The following is a 9,473-nucleotide window of genomic DNA, read 5'->3' on the forward strand; positions in this document are numbered from 1 at the left end:
TACCTGATTTATGGATTGGACAGACTCTTGAATTTTTCCAGAGCTTAGGATATATTTGTGTTTTTAAAATTAAATTATAAATATGACATAACGGAATTTTCAATACTGAACACCAACCTTTAAAAATGTATGCTGGAATCAAGTCAGGTCCACTAGATTTTGAGGGTTTTAATTTTTTTTACAGCTTCATTGTATTCCGAATCAGTAACTGGATATAGAGAAAGACATTGAGAAACTATCGTGTCAACTGAATCAAATTTACTATATGTGCAAGGGGAAGGAGAATACACACTTTTAAAGTAATCTGCAAAGGCATTATTATTATTATTATTATTATTATTATTATTATTATTATTATTATTATTATTATTATTATTATTATTATTATTATTATTATTATTAATGTACAGGTGTTATAAGGGTTAGTGGTAACGCAAACCATCAAACCAGTATACGCCACTGTCAATGCTAAAAATTCTGAACTTGAAACTCAGGTATGCGTGATAATCACTTTAAAATATCGTTGAGTCTATAATAGCTTTTTTTTTTAATTTTCAAATGTTTAGTTAGAAGTTTGAGAAAATTTTCTCGTCTTATTTATTTATTTATTTATAACAGGTTTCAGATACAGCACTAGGCCATTTTACACTGAAACATTTTAACAATTTGATAACAATTTAATAATAATTTGAGATCAAGATGGTACAACACAACAGAGACATTACAAAAATAGCTTATTTATAGATGATCTGAAAGTATACTCACTTCGAAAAACGTCTACAGTTTCTGGTAACTGATTATAGGTAGTGACAATTCGGTTTAGAAGGGACCTTTGGACAATATTAACTCTCGCCGCTCGAGTGTCAAAGAGACCACTAGACCATGCTATTCTAGCGGGTACGCGAAAATTGATCTGAATTAACAACTGTTCATATGATATGTAGCCATTTACGATTTTTTGCAAAAATATTAGGTCAGAAATGTTGTTTCTCACTAGGGGAGGTTTGATATTGAGAGAAAATTACGTATGATTATTCACAGATAATACGTATTTATGAAAATAAAATAAAATTAAACTTCTATTTTTTATCCCATTGTCATGCCTTTCAGGCTAAATGAGGCAAGCGAGTAGTGAAAATAAATGGTTGTGAAATAATTGGTGAATGAGAATGTGGTAGGAAACACGAGAAAACCTATGGACAGGATGTTAGCAGTCTATCACTTGAACCATTATGACCCCAATCAGGGGCGTCATGTAGGGGGGAAGGGAAAGGCAATTGCTTCCCCCCTGAGTTTGAGATTTGTATAGTTTTTATCAATAAAATAGTAGTAACTCAGTGAAAAATGCGAAATTTTACTTATATCAAGGGGTCTTTCCCCCCACTCAAGCAAAAACTGAAATGACACTCCTGACCTCAATACGTATTTATGATGTTGGCCATTAATGAATCAAATCAATAACAGTAACAGATACAGCTTTTGCATTATTTGTCACAATCGTAGGGACTAGTTACACTTGATTGATCTTATTCTTTTATTGATAATAAGCTTGAATTGATTAAGAATAACATGCTATAAACCGTTTGTTTGCTCATGATTTCGCGGTCTTCACACTAAACAATTTCATAAGAATCATAGATGCTTTTAAGTCATATAAACACATCCTCAGACTAAATTGTTCCTCCCTTGTATAGAAGATGAATTTGGTCACCTGTGAAAACTCGTGTGATCCAGGATTTCAAATTAAAATACAGCCCCTGTCCCATATGACAAATCAGGGGCGTAAATAATAAGGGCCCCGCAGACCCCGCAATGCGAGAGGGCTCCAAGCCATCAGGGGCCCCAAATCATGAAATGGGACGTAGAGAAGGGGCTCCACCCCACGCTGTCTGCGGGAGGGCCCCCAAGCTTTTAGTTACACCACTGTGACATATTGTAAATGTGATATTGATTATTCTGGGCTATGTAAAGTATATCAGTCACAGTTGAAGCTGAAGCAATGCCGCAGCTTCCTCTCTCCCATATAAATTTAAGGACCTTCTAAGAAATATTCTCAGTAGTTTCCTGTTAATTTAGTGTTTATATACGATTTACGACATATTTATTACCAGATAACCAAAAAAGTTCTTGCCGTTCTACGAAGGGTGTTGGGAAATTCATGTCTATGGTGGGCTAACAAGAAAACCAATGAGCTGAGGGAAAAAAAAAACATTATTTTTCAATGTAATCACCTTCCAGTTCTACACATCGTCTCCATTTTGTTCCAAGTGACTCAATGCCTTCAACATAAAAAGATTTCTCCTTGGAGTCAAAGAACTGAATCACATCATCCATTACCTGCTTGTTCCTTGAAAATCGCTGGCCCCTGAGGTATTTTTTTCAAATGACGAAACATATAATAATTACTTGGGGCTAGGTCAGGGCTGTAGGGTGGGTGGAAAAGTTGAGTCATTCCTTGTTCTGTGATAGCTACCTGCGCGAGATGAGATGTATCCAGACACATTGTCATGAAGAAGCAAAATTCGACGATTTGCACCTCCGCGTCGTTTATTCTGAACTGCTCGGCGTAAATCTTCGTGGTTTTTTGTAAGTAGTTCCTGTGATGTTATGTCCCTTTGGTATATAGCTTCAAGCAAAAGAATTCCTTCTCTGTCCCAGAAAACAGTTACCATAACCTTGCTAACCGATTTCTATGCATTTTTTTTTTTTTTTTTTTTTTGAGTTGGTGACCTCTGATGCTTCCACTGCATGGACTCTTGTTTAGAATCTGGGTCATACCAGTGAACCCATGTTTCATCCCTTGTCACTACATGCTGGTAGAAGCAGTTATCTCCTTCCATAAAATCCAAATTTTCCTGACACATTTACATCCGAGTTTGCTTGTGAAAAACGTTCAAATTGTGAGGAACCCATCTGGAACAGACCTTTGTGAGCCGAAGGTGTTGCTGTAGAATATCCCAAACACTATAAATATCAATCCTTACTTCCTCCGCAATTTCTCTAATCTTTTCGTCGATCAGACATTACCAATTTTTGTACAATTGCCACGACTTCAAGTAAAGTTGCCGTTTTTGGTCGACCACTCCTAGGCTCATCTTCGACGTTTGTTTTACTACACTTAAATGAGCTTATCCATTGTGTTACCTGTCGATGAGACAGTGCATCATCACCATACACTTCCACTAAGTTTTGATGAATTTCATTAACACTAACGTCCTTACGAAAGAAAAATGAATCACATGTCTCTGTTCTAAATTAGTATTTTCTGGGTTTTGCTCAAATTGTGCACATGTAGAGGCTCTGGTGACCCGTCACTTGACACTTTCTCTTGAAATCTTGTCCACCTTCTTAAATATGCTTGTCCTTTATGATCAGGTTGCTTTCATTCACCTCAAAAAGAAAATAGAGGTAATTAGACATGACCTTCCAAACACCCCTCGTAGAACAGTGATAAACAAAGAGCAATATAGTGGACGGTACATACATTTGGGTTTTGAAGTAATCTCCTTCAGCATCCAACACCTTTCGCAAACGTTCCTGCTGCTACACAATATCCTAGTGATAGAACTCAGCGGTCGTGGATGCAAAGAAGTCTGTGAATGCGTTCCGCAGGTCTCCCTCATTTGCGAAGGATCTCCCATAGAGATGAAGGTGGGGGAACGAAACAGGTAATATGTTGGCGCAAGATTTGGTAAATGTGGTGCATGGCACAGTGTCTCCTGGCCAAGTTTCTGAAGGGTCTTCCGGGTCCTCTTTGCCACATGGCACTTGACATTGTCGTGCGGGAACACCCTTGCAATTCACCAATGCTAGCTCCTTCTACTGTAATGCACGGTCCACTCTTTGCAACTACTGAGAGTAGAGGTCAGCAGTGTTGGTCTGATTAGGTGGAAGGACCTGGTAATGCAGCCGACAATTCTACCATACAGAGAGATACTTCATGGGTGCAGAAGTATCTTGAGGTGTGAGGAACGTGGCGACAACTAATGTCTGGTACACTTAGAAGTATCATAGAGGACCCAATTTTCGTCACCAGTGAACAAGCGATCGAAGATGGGTATGTTCAGCTGCCGACGTGTAAGATACCCATTTTCTTAACTTGTATGACTGCCCTGTCCCATGCAGGTGCAGACTGACTTTTTCAGCGGAAACATGGAACCTTTCTGCAAGTTCATCACACGTTAGGCCACTGTCCTCCTCGATAGCTGCTTCCACGGCCTCGTCATCCAACACATGTGGTCATCCGCTGCGACGTTCATCCGAAAGGCTCACATCACCCGAACGAAATTTCTGGAACCAATTAGGGATCCGCACGAGACAAGATTTGAGGCTGTCTCGTCTCGAAAATGTGCGTAAAAGTGATGTCTCGACTCCAAAAACGTATATTTTTCTATTGGAAGAGCTGTGTCTCGACTCGAATTTTCTCAGAAAAATTCTATCTCGACTCGACTCGTGCGCATCCCTAGAAGCAATGCTTGGCGGTGCATTCGTTCAAGGCATTCTCCCCAAATGTCTGACATATGTGGCGACTTGATTCGGCAGCTGACAGAGAGACTTTAAAGTCATACAACAAACACACGCGAACAAGCTGATTCAATACCTCCAATTCTCTTCGACACTGGACAAGTTATGACTGCTGTATGTGCGCAACCCGCCTGTATTATTGAAGGTCGATAGTCAGACTAACTCCTGATTGCTTGGCAGCCACGTGCGTATGTTCATTTCCTCTCTGTGAGCAAATGATTGATGGAACGTCAAAAAAGGAACGAACTTTTTTAGTCACCTGATAATTTTTGACGAACACAAATAAGTAATTTACGAATAGTCGTTAAGTACCGTCCTTCATCTTATTTTTTAGTTTTACGAAATCATAATTTTAGTGAGTGTACATGATTTTCATCGGTGTAAAAGTGAATCATTCACCTGCAACAGAAGAATGTATTCACCAGAAACTGAAAGTTAACTTCTATACAACTGGTCTTAGTATACTCTATTGCTCTCTCTCTCTTTCTTTTCAACAAGGACTGGATTAAGGAGCTCTCTCATTTTCGTTGCTTCTGTCCAAGATTGATCATTTAATTGCTATTTAAGCAGTACTTACTACGCTTTTATTATACGCAATGAATTCATGTTGAACTTTAATTGCGTGTAACTTAGAAACCAAATTGCGGCATATCATAAGATTTTACAATCTTCTATAGTATCTCACAAAGTGATTATTTATGTGATATTTGCTGTTGCCTTGTAACTGAGAGTAGCATGTGCAAATAAGAAATAGATATGATATAGATTTGTGATAATTTGTTTAAGATGGATTATGATTCAAGATTACAGAAAGATTATGAAGACATGAAAAGTATTAGTTCAGATTGTGATATAGGATATGATCATGAGTTCAACGAGGATTTTAGATGTATGCGAATTTTAAGAGAGATACGGCAAAGATTAAGAATGAAGAGATAGACAAGATATCGAGTCTTTAGCGTTCTAGAAGGATGACTTGGTAGTAGTAACAACGACCCGCTCGGGAGAGTAATACTCCCGAAAGTTCGTTTTTTTCGCGCGCTACTCTAGCCAGCTGTTTTACGCGCTATCCTAGTCAGTTGTTTTAAGTTGCACAAAATCTATATCATTTAGTACAAGGGGAACAATATGAGCCTTATATCATGGAGTACAAGGGCAACAAAACGAGCCTTGCGGGACTTCTAACTCGTTCCTACTACTACTACTACTTATATGCACAAAAGTAAGTAAATCACATTTTTGAGTATTATTTTCGTATTATATTAATTTAAAAAGTGTTATAAAAATGTAAAAAAATGTTTTAAAAAACTTTCCTCGAGCCGGGTTTGAACTCACGCCAAAAGAGAATTTCGTTACTAGCATATAGCGCTAGCCCACTCAGCCACGAGGACCGACAACAACGATCGTCTGAATTCTGCTATTTGAATGCAGCGTGGTAAGACATAGATAACGCCAACCAATCAGAACTGTGTTTTCCGTTCCTACTTCCAGGAGCATTACTCTCCTGAGCTAGTCCTGTAGTAACATCCTTTGTGGTATTACAATTTATGTAAGCTAACAATTTGGCGCAGTCGGTAGGATAGAAGATACGCTCAAAGATGAGTAAATATCAGATAAAGTAAATACCAATGGTTGCATTGCACAAGAACTTGCTAGACGAGATGCAACCATTCCAAGTCTGCAAAATGAACTTCATATGTTGCGTAAACAGATTCCAGAATATGGTAAAGGAATCAGGAAGATCTCAGGATGGTAAAACTGGTAGTCATGTATGTAAGGTATACAAGTAAACCAGAGAATGGTCCAGCTTTTGGCAATAGATGTTTCCGTTGTTTCGGATTTAACCACTTCGCTCGTGTTTGTACATCATGCTTTTCGAGTTTCAATACAAACCCACAAAAACATGAAACCCATATAGGGTCAATGAGACAGGATTACAGGAAAAATTCAAACGCTAATAAGGACAACGGAATCAGCGTAAAGTTTGTACAAACACGGTCACAAGCAGAGCTGCAACAAAAGAGATGAGCACAAAGTGAAACTGAAACAAAGATCAAGACAGACCTAAAGTACAGGAGACATGGATAAATCTGGAACAAGCACAGAAAAGTGGTCACATTGGGTATACACAGAATCGGTGCTACTTAGAACATGAGTTGTCAGCAAAGGATCAAAACAATATTCAGGGTGAAAAGACATTGTTACCTATTGTCCATAGATCTGTTCGGCTAGTAAAATCGTTACACAGTCCGGCACAGGTCCAGAAGTTACGGTCAGCTAAGAAAGAGAATACAGACCGCCTAATATCATTGTTGACCAGCAAAAGCGAGAAAAAACGATTAAAGGATTTTATCTCTGCAAGATCAGGTCAGGGAAAGAGCGATTACAAAGATTAACCAAAATGCAAACAGTGACAAACAGACTAAGGTCAAGGATAAAGAGTTACAGATGTTAATTGTTCAACAGAATTGGATACAAAAACAGATTAACACCATGATGGCTATTTGACAAAAACAAAAGAAGAAAACGAAAGAGTCTGAGGAATGCCAGGAGAACGATTTGTATTCTGATTCTTAGTTTTGAGCTATTATATTCGTTGTGAAGTTCTGTTTTATGGTGTCTTCCCACTTGCGACAGTCCTATTAGGGACAGGGACTGTTAGCTGTCCTATGAGCGACCGATTCGATCTATTAACTGCCCTATGAGTCACTGATTCGTTCATATTAAGGTAATGGAAGAAGATAAGGTTCTCTCTTCTTTAACTTGTTTTATGCTAGTGTGATTTAGAACCTAACAAAATGTACTGTGAAAAATTTCGCTCTACCTGAATTTAATACGTGAGAATGCTCTCATTATATTAACAATCTTTTATATGTTTTTCCTAATATTATATTTTTGAATTAATTTATATGAATGCATTGACTCTATCAAAGAGAAAACTAACTAAATATTTAGAGTAGCTCCGCCTTTGTCTATGATTCTAATATAATTAAAAATTTCATGTTAAAATGATACGGAGCATAAGTTTAGATTGAGGCATAAGAAAGAAATCAGAAAGAGGTATGGGCGCCCGAAGAAAATTTTCTAGGGAGGGGTATTTCCATGGTTGCTGTATCACGTCTGGTATATCTGATATTTAATATATGTGGTTTGCTATATTACGTATACATTTTTGCGAGCCAGGGGGCGACCCCTGCCTTCCCATCGTGTGCCCATGGAAAAAAAAGTGTTCACCATTTGAGGATATCAAAGAAATCTAAAAACACGGTGTATTCGAAGAAATTATTACAGAAGTTACAAATCTCTCGCAGGACTTTACAGTTCGTCTAGTTATAAGGGATTATTTCAGATTGCTTCACGACAAGCTTTTATGTATAAGTCAAAACAAGGGAGGAAGGTAAATTAAGCAATTAGTAGCTTACAATAGGGGGGACAACAGGGATATTTAAAGAGTTTGTTTACCTTTTGGATTGTTTTACCTTTAGGAATTTTCATGGAAATATCCCTGTTGTCTCGTTAAGTTATTTGATATGTTTTATGTCAAATCTAACTCAAAATTAAAATAAGTTTTATTTGCACTCACAGTAGAGGAAAAATATATTTGACGAACAGTATCACTGGTACGTACATATTTCATACCAAGGTTGTTCGGGCGCTAATAACGCCAGAGGCAAACATGTTTTACGAGATTGAATCATATCATCTTCCATCAACTCAATGTAAATGAATCGGCCGCTCATAGGACAGATAACAGTTCCTGTCGCTAATAGGACTGTCGCTTCTGTGACTAATTCCTGTTTTATGTTGTCTAAGTTCTGATTTTTGTAAAAAGGGGGAGAATGTTGGGCACAAAGTGATTATTATTTATGTGATACTTGCTGTTCCAAGTAAACGAGAGTAGTCTGTGCAAATAAGATAGATATGATACAGATTTGTGATAATTTGTTTACGATGGATTATGATTCAAGATTACAGAAATATTATGAAGATATGAAAACGTATTCGTTCAGATTGTGATATAGAATATGATCATGAGTTCAATGAAGATTTTAGATGTATGCGAATTTTAAGAGAGATACGGCAAAGATTAAGAATAAAGAGACTTATAAGATATTAAGCTTCTTTAGCGTTTAAAAGGATGACTTGGTAGTAGGTATTGTGGTATTACAATTTATGTAACTTAACACCCCAATGCCAGGTTTAATCCAGTTCGGATGCGTTCAGTTGAAATTGTACGATATGAAGTTTTCTCTGCTTAATTTTAAAAAGGATGAATTCAGTTAACTTCTACGATATGTACTGTCCTTGTGATTAATTTATAAACGATGAATTCAGTGTTGAACTCGTATAATATGTAGTATTTTTGTGTTTAATTTAAAAAGGATGAATTCAGTTGAACTCGTACGATATGCAGTTTCCTTGTGATTAATTTAAAAAAAGATGAATTCAGTTGAACTCGTACATGTGGTGTCCTTGTGATTAATTTTAAAACGATGAATTCAGTGTTGAACTCATATGGTATGATATGTAGTATTTTTGTGTTTAATTTAAAAAGGATGAATTCAGTTGAACTCGTACGATATGCAGTTTCCTTGTGATTAATTTAAAAAAGGATGAATTCGGTTGAACTCATTCCATATGTTGTGTCTTTGTGATTATTTTTTTAAATAAAGGAAGAAAAAAGCTTTATTTTCGAGCCATCGTTAGTTTACTCTTTACTTTTTACTTTATTTAAATCCTTGGTGTTTGGCCACGCCATCTGTGATACAGCTCCTTACTTCGTTGTAAGTGATACGTAAGAGAAATGAATCCGTTTAACAATTTATACAAATACTTTTATTATTATATTACTTCTGATATTACAAAATAATCGTACGAAAATCTACTAAAATGGTCTTACACATTCACGCATGACATTACTGCTTTTAACTTCATACAGGTAGTACCAT

Source organism: Thermobia domestica, chromosome 7 (genome assembly GCF_964235325.1).
Source record: "Thermobia domestica chromosome 7, izTheDome1.hap1.1, whole genome shotgun sequence".
NCBI classification, from domain to species: Eukaryota; Metazoa; Arthropoda; class Insecta; order Zygentoma; family Lepismatidae; genus Thermobia; species Thermobia domestica.